This window comes from Cervus elaphus, chromosome 16, assembly GCF_910594005.1.
Source record: "Cervus elaphus chromosome 16, mCerEla1.1, whole genome shotgun sequence".
NCBI lineage: Eukaryota > Metazoa > Chordata > Mammalia > Artiodactyla > Cervidae > Cervus > Cervus elaphus.
The window spans coordinates 8,213,967-8,226,757 of NC_057830.1; the positions used below are offsets into that span (position 1 = coordinate 8,213,967).

At 43.1% G+C, this 12,791-nt stretch overlaps 1 long non-coding RNA gene and 1 other non-coding gene across 4 annotated transcripts in view; both read right to left on the reverse strand.

Annotated features, from left to right (window-relative positions):
• The window catches only part of LOC122709998, a 40,847-nt gene that overhangs the window by 21,132 nt on the left and 6,924 nt on the right, over window positions 1–12,791 (reverse strand). Inside the window, exon 3 of one of the 3 annotated variants that reach the window (XR_006345800.1) lies at window positions 6,095–6,366. The exons of 1 other annotated variant lie outside the window; for it this stretch is intronic. This is a non-coding gene — a long non-coding RNA (uncharacterized LOC122709998). Of the gene's footprint in view, window positions 1–6,094; window positions 6,367–12,791 lie in introns of those variants that run through there. One more of the 3 variants, XR_006345797.1, reaches the window with a different exon arrangement.
• On the reverse strand, window positions 9,677–9,783 carry LOC122673138. The gene has a single exon (XR_006334615.1). It is a non-coding gene; the product is annotated as a U6 spliceosomal RNA (small nuclear RNA).

The window sequence follows — 12,791 nt, forward strand, 5'->3', positions numbered from 1 at the left end:
TCTCACAATAGATGCTGCCTGCTTGTATTGTTAAACTTTCATTGGGCTTCCTTGGTGGCTCAGCTGGGAAAGAATCTGCCTGCAATGTGGGAGACCTGGGTTCAACTCCTGCGTTGAGAAGATCCCCTGGAGAAGGGAACAGCTACCTACCAATTATTCTGGCCTGGAGATGGACAAAGAGATCGCAAAGAGATGGACATGATTGAGTGGATTTCACTTTCACTTTCAACTCACCAGGGTCACCCCAGCCTCCCTCTCCCAGGCGTGGTAAAAGCAGCTCCATCTCTTCTCTGGGAACACATCCCCTTAGCAGGGGAACTAGCTCATCTAATTGAAAACAGGGGCTAACAAACACTCCCTCTGCAGTTTTAAAGGTCTGAAGAGGCCTTCTGACTGTGGATGAGAACATGATGGATTATTCACAGCCGCTTTTCCAAATCCAGAAAGGAATCTACTCCAAACTTTGCAAAAGAAGAGTTCTTGTAATATTTCTTTTTTTTTTTGGGGGGGGGGTGCAGTTTTCCAATACATTGGGCCCCAGACCACTGAGAGGAAATCATTTCCTCACTCTTCCCTCCCTTTCCCGAAAACACACACACACGCATGCAGACATTCACACACTTACAAGCAGATGTTTGAGGATTTTCCGAAATTGGGGAGGGCTTGTGTTTGATGAGCCATTTCATCAAGGGAAAGACACATTGGGCTCACAAAAGGTCAGGAAAGAAGATGAAAAGGGGCAGAACACAAGGTGGTCCAGATGTCCAGGCCCTTCCTACACTGCGACACACAGCTGTTTAGAAGAAGTTTTGCAAATCTGATTCTAAAATATATCATGATGTCACTGAGCGTTCTTTCTATCATGATGAAGCACAGAACAATGCACCTCCTGTGGGAAATGCCCTGGCAGAAGTCCAAGACGCTGAGTGTTCTGACTCCTTGATTACCCCACTGTTGAGCTTTCCTAGTACCATTTTCTAAATATAAAATGAGCCTTGTTGGATGTTGTAAGACTAGGGAGTAAGGAAAGGAAGAATTCCAAGGATTTTAGGAAAACATATTTTGTTCCTACCATTTTGAGGACCCGTTATGCCATACTGGTGGAGTATGCAGATCTAGATGAAGACATACATTTTTAAGTCTTCGTAGAGTTTAACACCTGGGAACTTCCATTTACTTATTTTTAATACAGATCTAGCAATGTCTGTGGTGGTGGTTTAGTCGCTAAGTCGTGTCTGACTCTTGCAACCCCGTGGACTGTAGACCACCCGACTCATCTGTCCATGGGATCTGTTGGACAAAAATACTGGAGTGAGTTGCCATTTCCTTTCCCAGGGGATCTTCCCCAACCAGGGATCGAACCTGAGTCTCCTGTGTTGCAAGCAGATTCTATACCACTGAGCCACCATGGAAGTTTCTACTAATGTTTATCCACAGTCAATTTGAGAAGATCCCATGAAACAGAATGTGTAGAACAATTATCTCAGTGCCTGACACCTGTGGGCTCATAATAAATGTTACCTTATTTTATAATCTCATGAGAGAGACACATCTGGAAATAATCACTGAGGATCCAGGTGTATTCTTGGGCTTCCCCAGTGGCTCAGACAGTAAAGAATCCACCTGCAATGTGGGAGCACTGAGTTCAATCCCTGGTTTGGAAAGATCCCCTGGAGGAGGGCATGGCAACCCACTCCAGTGTTCTTGCCTGAAGAATCCTCATCAAGGAGTAGAGACAAGTTAAATAGGGAGAGATGTTCTGGACTGAATACTGAGGAATAATTTACAGAGCAGGTGGCATTTGCCCTGAGCATCAGAAGATGAAATGACATTTTAGATACGGTGAGAAAGCTGTTTTCCCTGAAGTCTGTGTAACTGAAGCACGTCGCTTGAGCACAGAAAGAAACACGTGCTGGCTAATCTAGTTGCTATTGTGTCATTTGTTAACATTATCAAATCGTTTCCATGTGGCTCTGCTTTCTATCCAAAAATAGATTACAAGTGAGAACCTGAGATTCTAGCTCCCAGCGCATCTTCATATTCCGTCTCTTCCGTGAATGCCGAAAGCTAGAGGGAGGTAAGTCAGGAAGGGCCTCTATGGGGACTCAGTCTCCTTGTGTGAAGAGTAGAAACAGCCGTCGATAGGGTCTCCTCGGAGGGAGGGAGGCAAGAAGGATGTCCTTGTATCAGAGAGCCCGTGGGAAACAGAGAGTGGTCCTCACGAAGGTCGAGATCAGAGCCCTCTGTGGCTCACATCTTTCTGTGAGAACAGGTGGCAGAGATCGGATGTGGATTGCAGCCAGGAGGGCCTGTGATTAGGGGACATGCCCAGTCACACTGGCACGGGGGTGCCGGCGGTGCTCCAATCGCCATGGACAAACAGCTTGTTCTCACCAAGGCCAGTCATGGGCGGTGCCATGACGGGCCAGGAAACTCCCTGCTCTCAAGTGGACAATGTCACTTTTGGAAGATCAGAAAGTCTGAATAAATGCACACTCCATAGGTGAGCACACAGTCGTCCCTGTTGTTTAGTTGCTGAGTCTTGTCCAACTCTTTGGTGACCCCATTGACCGTAGCCCACCAGGCTCCTCTATCCAGGGTCAGGCTCCTCTGTCCATGGAGTTTTTCAGGCACGGATACTGGAGCAGGTTGCCATTTCCTTCTTTAGGGGATCTCCCCAACCCAGGGATCGAACCCATGTCTCATGCATCTCCTGCATTAGTAGGCATGTTCCTTACCACTGGTGCCATCTGGGAAGCCCCTGGATTAGCCATGTTTTCTGCCAGAGATAAGCTCTCTCATTAGACAGCAGCATCTAACTAAGTGGTTAAGACCCAGGCCTGAAAGGAAGTGAGGTTGGAATCCAGGCTTTGCTTCTTGGTAGCTCCTGGATTTCCATCTATTCTATCAGCTCTTGAGTGGAGATGCTAATCTGCACATCACTGTCTCAGAAATACAGGAGACGACATTTGTTAAACACAGCTCTTGGAATATTATAAATTCTCATAACTAGTACCCATTCATACTCTCTCCTATGAAATACAAATACCTTCAAGATTTCTATCTTTTATATACTTCTTTTTTTAAAGCTCCTGAATACTTCCCTGTCATGACAAACAGAAAAAAATACTCAGACAGAAATATCCTGCCCTTCAAAAGAGGATACCAATACCTTTTGACTTGCTTCTATTTCTCAGCTTTCTTCCTTTCAATAGATGGAGTTGCAACGGAACTCATTTCCTAGCCTGTCTTGGGCTGACTTGGAAGGTGAAAGGCCAGCCTGGAGAGCATCAGGCAACTTTGGGTCTCTGAGCCAGAGCTGCTGTTGATGTAATCAGATCTGGCCACAGAGAATGTGACTAATCGAAGCCCCATCTGCTGCGAGGGTTCCCTCCGGCCCCACGGGGGACCAGGGCAGGATATGAGGCGGCGGCGGCGGCGAGGTGAGGGGTCTGCACGGAAATGGTGAGGTTCCCCACATGTACTGAGTCTCCCCACAGGCTCGTGTGGGTCTCCCCAGCATGACATCATCCTGGAGCTCCCAGGCAGGGACGTGGCTGTGTGTAAGCGTGCATATGGTGGGGCGTGTGTGTGTGTGTGTGCTGGAGAGCATAAGCCAGGATTTCTCAGTCTCGCCAGTACTGACATATTTGCGTTGGATAATTTGTGTTGGGTAACCCTTTGCTATTAGTGGGGGGCTGCCCTGTACCTTATAAGATATTTACTAGCATCTCCGGTTTCCACCCACTAGTTTACACTAGCACTTCCCCCCCCCCACTGCCAGGTGTGACCGCCAAATGTGTCTCTAGTCATTTCCAAATGCCCCCTGGGTGCAAGATCACCCGCTACAGAAAACCACTGGCATAAACTGAAGAATGAAACAAATCAGACCTCTTCTTATTAAAGGCAGGGGTAAGAATTCAGTGAAAAAGTAAAAGACAGTAAGTCTCCAACTCCTTATCTAGGTTTAGAAGTGAAGTAGAAAGCTGGGAGTTAGCTTTGTTTGTTCGTTCAGATGATACTTTTTCAATAAATGGGCAAATACAAACATAACAATCATCGCCAACTATTCAGCAGTTCTATATCCTAACATGTGTCTAAGCAGTGCATCTCATGGACTCCTAATGACAGACCTGAGCACAGGTGTTCTTATCTCTGCTTATGAAGGCACTGGGACCCGGGGAGGTCTTTCCCAGGAGCATACAGCTCACGAGTAACTGAGCTGGGATTTGAACCCAGGTCTGCAGGATTTAAAGTCCAATCTCAGAGCCATTGTGTTATCTCAGTCCATTATTGTGGAGTCTGTATGCAACGTTATAAAAATTCCAAAGCCTGTGATTTAAACCAATGAGTATTTAATGAGACTGTCTACACTCAGCATCAGCCTAGACAGAAGGTGGGTGGATTTGAGTGAAAGAATCAGACTTTCCATGCTCTTACTTAAACAAATCCTGTTTATAAATCAACACGAGAAAAGTACATAATTAACCCCTTAATTGGTGGCACATGTTAAAGGCATATAACAGCATGCTGAAGAAAAAGAATAAGATTTAATGACTGTTTCCAATTATTTGTCCCCAAGTGAGGTGGCCCATATACCATGAGGTTCCTCAGTGAAGACTTGGAGTTGAAAGCATGTACTTGACATCAGACAGTCCTGGGTTCTAATCCCTGCTCTGACACTTACCAGTTGTGTGGTTTGGGGCAAGGCAATTTACAATTGGGATCCTCCGCTAACTCCTCAGCAGGATAGAGGTTAAGACACTCACCTCTCAACACTGAACTGAGACCACGTAATGGGTCTACAGCTACCTGACTCTTCTTTCATCACTTTCGCCACTGCTTGTAAGTTTGTGCTTATTTGTATATTTACACGTTTAATGGATCTCTGACCCCTGACTTTGAAAGCCCGGTAAGAGTGGGAACTGCATCTCTCTTATTCACTGCCTCTCCAGCACTTGGCACAGTACTTGGCACATAGTAGTTTTGTGTGCTAAGTCACTTCAGTCATGTCCCACTCTTTGTGACCCCATGGCCTGTAGCCCACCAGGCTCCCCTGTCCAGAGGATTCTCCAGGCAAGAATACTGATGTCGGCTGCCATGCCCTCCTCCAGGGACCTTCCCGACCCAAGAATTGAACCTATGTCTCTTACATCTCTTGTACTGGCGAGCAGGTTCCTTACCGCTAGCCCTACCCGGGAAGCCCAGCACACAACAGACACTCATTTTAAAAATGTTGAGTAAATCACAGACATCAGTGCATTCTTTCTACTTTCTTCTAAGATAATGAGTTTCCTGACACTGGAGATATTCAAGCAGTGGAACAATTAGATTCTCTATTCTTCTGTGTCCCTATCATCGTCTCTTAGGGGGCCTTTCACCCTAAGCATACATCACACTGTTTTGCAATTACCCATTTCTGTACCTGTCTTCCCTGTGAGTCTATAAACTACTTCAGAGCTGAGTGGATCACCGTTTAACCCCCATGAATGGTCCCAAGATGGGATATATGTCCAAGTCTGATAAATAAAATGTGTAAAATAAAGATATTGAGGCCCTAGAGGGCATCCATCAGCCAAAGTAGAACTCAGACAAAGTCGCCGCTCAGTTACCTTCCATGTACAAGTTCTAAGCCTCAGAAACCGTAGTGGCTGCCAACTCTGCTCACACAACATCCAACAATCAGAAACAGAAGATTCAAGTTGTTACTTCTACTGTTTCAGACAAACACAGGCAATCAATAACTGTATTAAATTAAATTGGCCACATTTACAAAGGAAAATTATGAGCCAGACTTTCCATTTCTAACTTTGCACTTCAAAGATAATTAAATTCAACCTTTCATAAAATAAATATCTATGGAGTGCCAGCCACTGTTCAAGTTCAATTCAGTTCAGTCACTCAGTCATGTCCAACTCTTTGTGACCCCATGGACTACAGCATGCCAGGCCTCTCTGTCCATCACCAGCTTCTGGAGTTTATTCAAACTCAAGTCCATCGAGTCAGTGATGCCATCCAACCATCTCATCCTCTGTTGTCCCCTTCTCCTCCTGCCTTCAATCTTTCCCAGCATCAGGGTCTTTTCAAATGAGTCAGTTCTTCACATCAGGTGGCTAAAGTATTGGAGTTTCAGCTTCAGCATCAGTCCTTCCAGTGAATATTCAGGACTGATTTCCTTTCTGGTTAAATACGACGGTTAAATTCTGTTGGGTCATTTAAGACTGAGAGAATGATTTTGACACTGGGCATTCTTCTCAGTTTCCCAAAGGAAGCCAGATGTTCCTATTGGATTCCTTGGGTTAGAGAGACAAAAAAGAGGGGCTCAGAAATCTTGGAGATAAACTCTTAATCCTCTGGTATCAGCACCTATGGAGAAGGGAACTGGTGCTTAAAGGAAATAGTTAATTAAGCAACAAATACCTCCTAGCTAAAGAGGAAGATCCTTCAAACCAGAATGTTCAGGCATTGGAAAGGATGGCATACCTGTAGGTGTTCTCTCTCTAATTATCATGCGACTTCCCTGAAAACAGGAAAAGTCTATTACATCATCTGTGATTATTCTCCATGGGAAGAAAGTAGAAAACTAGCATTTCTGTGGCTGGTCATAAGTTGATAGGTTTATGTATATAACCCAGGAGTAGGTACAAGATAGTACTGGAGCACAAGAAACATTTCTTTATTTCTCTTCATTTCTCTCAACCATGCCTTTCTGCACTAAGTCCTCACCAAGGTAACTGACAAAATATAAAACCCAAATAACTGGCAAAACTTAATTTCAGCTGTGTTGGACATTGTTTCTCTTACCTCCTGGCTTATTCAGGAGTCAAGGGGCTCTTACCTGGCCCAGAACATCTGGGAACCAGCTACCTGCCTCCTTCATCTCTGGCCATGACAGGTCTCCTTCCTGTGCAAGCCCACAGTCCTAGAAGTGAGTGGCTCTGCTCTTTCCAAACCCATCATGGTGCAGATCTTAGCAAGGCCTGAGCTCATTAGTTGAACTGATATGTAAGTGCCATTTCTGTAGGTAAAATGTCATCAAATACCAGTAATTTTATATAAATCACCTACTGATTAAGTGTGCAGACAAGACTGCAACTTGCCAGAGAGCCAAAGCACTTCTACTTCTTTGGAAAACAACCATGCACTACAAATTTCTGCTCACTAAACCAGGCTCCCGGAAGAATCCACACTGGCAATACCATACTAGCTCAGAGGAGCCACTGGCAGAATAGACTTCAGGGTGAGCACCCCTCAGCTGGTCTTCTACAACGCAGCTGTCTCACTGATTCATCCCAGCCCCTGCTCCCTCCTGTCCATGGGGATTATCAAGTCTTCACCGTAATTTCCTTATAAAGTATTTTCATAGAGGAAATCGTCTATCATCTGCCTCAAGCTATGAGTCATGTATCTATACTCTCAGAAGAACACTCCTGCACACCACTCATCTGCAAGCCAAGTCAATCCTAGCCTGGGAAGGTGTTCCAAAGCCTTCAGAAAGCCTCTGAACTTCCCCTACAGAGGCCACTCTTTGAGACCGTGTTGGAAAGACTTGCTTGACATCTCACTACGGGGAGACTCTGGTCCCCACACACCAAAACCCCCTTGAATGAGATCACTGAGCCAAATGAAAACCAGAGGGGAACAGGAGAGAGAGAGAGAGACAGAGCTTGTATATCATGTGTCTGCTTGCCCCTCCCAAGCACCTTTCTGAGTCTTTTCTAAGGAGAAAACTCTCGATCTATGTGAAGAACGTTTTAACCTATAAACTTCTTTGATGTTTGTGGGTCTTACAGAAATCTCAACAAGTTGCTACCTCTATGAGAAACAGTGTAGAATGAGCAAACCTGGAGTTTAGCCTCAGCTCAACACGATTCACAGTGTGTGGGCAGAGAAGGCAACAGTCTGGGCCTCCTTTCCTTATCTCTGATTTGAGCAGGATGATCTCTTAGCTCTTTTCAACTTGACAAAGTGTGCTGTGGATGAATCCTGACTTATAGACGAGCAGCTACTCAGATAAGCTTGACATTTATGAGAGTCAGGCTGACTGTGGAATGATAAGGATGCAGGGTTTTAAGTCTTGCTTCACTCTTCCGCCTGGGCTAAATCACTCAACACTGCAGAGCTTCCCTATCAAGAGGCCACTTCAAAACTGTGAGGCTAATGGCGGAGGTTGCAGCTCCCTCCGACTTCCCTTTTCCTGCCTATCTTCCAGCGAACACCTAAAAGTCACATTAAAGGAGATAAAACCAGAAGGTATTTTTGATATCTTTGGCTTTGGTATCAGGTGATGGTGGCCTCATGGAATAAGACTGGGAGTGTTCATTCCTCTGCAATTTTTGGAATAGTTTCAGAAAGATAGCTGTTAACTCCTCTCTAAATGTTTGATAGGATTCACCTGTGAAGCCATCAGGTCCTGGACTTTTAGTTTATTAATAACAGTTTCAATTTCATTACTTAAGTGATTGGTCTGTTGCTATTTTCTATTTCTTCTTTATTCAGTCTTAGAAGACTGTACCTTTCTAAGAACTAACTGGTTTCTTCTAGGTTGTCCATTTTATCCGCATAGAATTGCTTGTAACAATTTCTTATGATTCTTTGTATTTCTGTGGTATCAGTTGTAACTCCCCCTTTTTCAATTCTGATTTTATTGATTTGAGCCCTCTCCATTTTTTTCTTGGTGAATCTGGCTAAAGGTTTATCAATTTTGTTTATCTTTTCAAAGAAACAGATTTTAGTTTCATTGATCTTTTCTATCTTTTTATTCATTTCTATTTCATTTATTTCTGCTTGGATCTCTACGAATTCTTTCCTTCTACTAGCTTTCAGCTTTGTTTGTTCTTCCCTCTCTGGTTGCTTTCTTGTAAGATTAGGTTGTTTATCTGACACTTTCCTTTTTTTCTGAGGTAAGATTGTATAGCTATAAAGTTCCATCTTCAGTCAATTCAGTTTAGTCTCTCAGTTGTGTCTGACTCTTTGTGACCCCATGGACTGTAGCACACCAGGCTTCCCTGTCCATCACCAACTCCCAGAGCTTGCTCAAACTCATGTCCATCGAGTCGGTGATGCCGTCCAACCATCTCTTCCTCTGTTGTCCCCTTCTCCTCCTGCCTGCAATCTTTCCTGGCATCAGGGTCTTTTCCAATGAGTCAGTTCTTCACATTAGGTGGCCCAAGTGTTGGAGTTTCAGACTCAGCATTAGTCTTTCCAATGAATATTCAGGACTGATTTCCTTTAGGATGGACTGGGTGGATCTCCTTGCAGTTCCAGGGACTCTCAAGAGTCTTCTCCAACACTACTGTTCAAAAGCATCAATTCTACAGCACTCAGATTTCTTTATAGTCCAACTCTCACATCTATACATGACTACTGGAGAAACCATAGCTTTGACTAGACGGACCTTTGTTGGCAAAGTAATGTCTCTGCTTTTTAATATGCTCTCTAGGTTGGTTACAACTTTTCTTCCAAGGAGCAAGCGTCTTTTAATTTCATGGCTGCAGTCACCATCTGCAGTGATTCTGGAACCCCCCAAAATAAACTCTCTCACTGTTTCCATTGTTTCCCCATCTATTTGCCATGAACTGATGGGACCAGATGCCATGATCTTAGTTTTCTGAATGTTGTGTTTTTTTTTCTCTCTTTTTTTTTTCTTTTTTTTTTTTTCTTCTCTTTTTTTAAAAAAAATATGGAACGCTTCACGAATTTGCGTGTCATCCTTGAGCAGGGGCCATGCTAATCTTCTCTGTATCGTTCCAATTTTAGTATATGTGCTGCCGAAGCGAGCACTGAATGTTGTGTTTTAAGCCAACTTTTTCACTCTCCTCTTTCACTTTCATCAAGAGGCTCTTTAGTTCTTCTTCCCTTTCTGCCATAAGGGTGGTGTCATATGCATATCTGAGGTTATTGATATTTCTCCCAGCAATCTTGATTCCAGCTTCTGCTTCCTCCAGCCTAGTATTTCACATGATATACTCTGCATATAAGTTAAATAAGCAGGGTGACAATATATAGCCTTGATGTGCTCCTTTTCCAATTTGAAACCAGTGTGTTGTTCCATGTCCAGTTCTAACTGTTGCTTCTTGACCTGAATACAGATTTCTCAGAAGGCAGGTCACGTGGTCTGGCATTCCCATCTCTTGAAGAATTTTCCACAGTTTGTTGTGATCCACACAGTCAAAGGTTTTGGCATAGTCATTAAAGCAAAAATAGATGTCTTTCTCCAACGCTCTCGCTTTTTCGATGATCCAACAGATGTTGGCAATTTGATCTCTGGTTCCTCTGCCTTTTCTAAATCCAGCTTGAGCATCTGGAATTTCACAGTTCACATACTGTTGAAGCCTGGCTTGGAGAATTTTGAGCATTACTTTACTAGCATGTGAGATGAGTGCAATTGTGTGGTAGTTTGAGCATTCTTTCGCATTGCCTTTCTTTGGGATTGGAATGAAATCTGACCTTTTCCAGTCCTGTGGCCACTGCTGAGTTTTCCAAATTTGCTGGCATATTGAGTGCAGCACTTTCACAGCATCATCTTTTAGGATTTGAAATAGCTCAACTGGAATTCCATCATCTCCACTAGCTTCATTCATAGCGATGCTTCCTGAGGCCCACTTGACTTCGAATTCTAGGATGTCTGGCTCTAGATGAATGATCACACCATCGTGGTTATCTGGTCATGAAGATCTTTTTTGTATAGTTCTTCTGTGTATTCTTGCCTCCTCTTCTTAATATCTTCTGCTTCTGTTAGGTTCATACCATTTCTGTCCTTTATTGTGCCCATCTTTGCATGAAATGTTCCCTTGGTATCTAATTTTCTTGAAGAGATCTCTAGTCTTTCCCATTCTATTATTTTCTTCTATTTCTTTGCATTGATCACTAATACATTCCATCTTAGCACTGCTTTTACTGCATCCCATAGGTTTTGGATCATTGTACTTTCATTTCCATTTGTCTCTAGGATTTTTTAAATTTCCTCTTTGATTTTTCCAATGGTCCATTGGTTGTTTAGCCTCCAAGAGTTTGTGATTTTTACAGCTTTTTTGTTTCTTGTATTTATAAGAAATTACAGGTCAATACTTCTGATTAACATGGGTGCAAAAATCCTCAACAAAATGTTAGCAAACTGAATCCAACAATACATTTAAAATAACTGTACACCACAATCAAGTGGGATTTATCACAGGGATGCAAATATTCTTTTAAATATCTGCAAATTAAACATTGTGATGCACCATATTAACAAAGTGAAGAATAAAAACCATATGATCATCTCCATAGATGCTGAAAAAGTTTTTGACAAAATTCAACACCCATTTATGATAAAAACTTTTTAGAAAGTGGGCATAGAGGGAACCTACCTCAATGTAATATAGACCATACGTGACAAACCGACAGCTAACAAGCTCAATGGTGAGAAGCTGAAAGCATTTCCTCTAAGATCAGGAGCAAGACAAGGATGTCTACTCTCACCACTTTTATTCAACATAGTTTTGGAAGTCTAGCCATGGCATTCAGAGAAGAAAAAGAAATAAAAGGAATCCAAATTGGAAAAGAAGTAAAACTGTCACTGTTTGCAGATAACACGATACTATATGTAGAAATTCTTAAAGATGCTACCAAAAGCTACTAGAGCTTCTTAATGAATTTGTGAAGTTTCATGATACAAAATTAATATACAAAAATTTCTTGCATTTCTATACACTAACAACACAAGATCAGAAAGAGAAATTAAGGTAATAATCCCATTTATCATTGCATCAAAAAGAATGAAATACCTAGGAACAAACCTACTGAAGGAGGCAAAAGACCTGTGTTCTGAAAACTATAAGATGTTGATGAAAAGCACTGAAGATGACAGAGACAGATGGAAAGATATGCCATGCTCTCGGGCTGGAAGGATCAATATGGTCAAAATGACTATACTACTCAAAGTAATCTACAGATTCAATGTGTATGTGCTCAATGTATTCAATGTGCTCAATGTGCTCAGTCATGTTCAGCTCTTTGTGACCCCAGGGACTCAATGGAATTTTTCCAGGCAAGAACACTGGAGAGGGCTGCCATTTCCTACTCCAAGGGATCTTCTAGACCCAGGGATCAAACCCACGTATCCTGTGCCTCCCAAGTCTCCTGCATTGGCAGGCGGATTCTTCACCACTGCATCACCTGGGAAATCACTCAGTTTCAATGCAGTCCCTAATAAGTTACCAATGGCATTTCTCACAGAACTGCAACAACAAAATTTTTTTTTAATTTGTATAAAAATACAACAGACTCTGAATAGTCAAAGGTATTCTGAGAAAGAAAAACAGAGCTGGATGAATCAGGCTGCTTGACTTCAAAGGATCCTACAAAGCTACAGTAATCAAGACAGGATCCTACTGGCACTGGCACACAAGTGGAAATACAGGTCAATGGAACAGGATACAAAATCCAGAGGTAAACCCATGCACCTTTGTTCAATTAATCTGTGCAAAGGAGGCAAGAATGTACAATGGAGAAAAGGCAGTCTTGTCAATAATTGGTGCCTGGAAAACTGCAGCTCCTTTGTGGGCTAGGAAAGGAGTACTGATGAGACTGCTTCTCAGGACCAAGGCCAGCCCAGGGGAACTCCCCAGGGAGGAAAGTGGCTCCCGTACCTCTGTGATAGCTGTACGTCAACCTCGAGGCCCTGCTGGGAAAGCCTCCAGCTCTGAGGCAAGCAATACCATCCATCTGACTCTGAATAGTGAGAATTTTCCAGCATCACCCGAAGACATAGAATGCATGATGACTGGGAAAACAAGGGAAGAACAGGA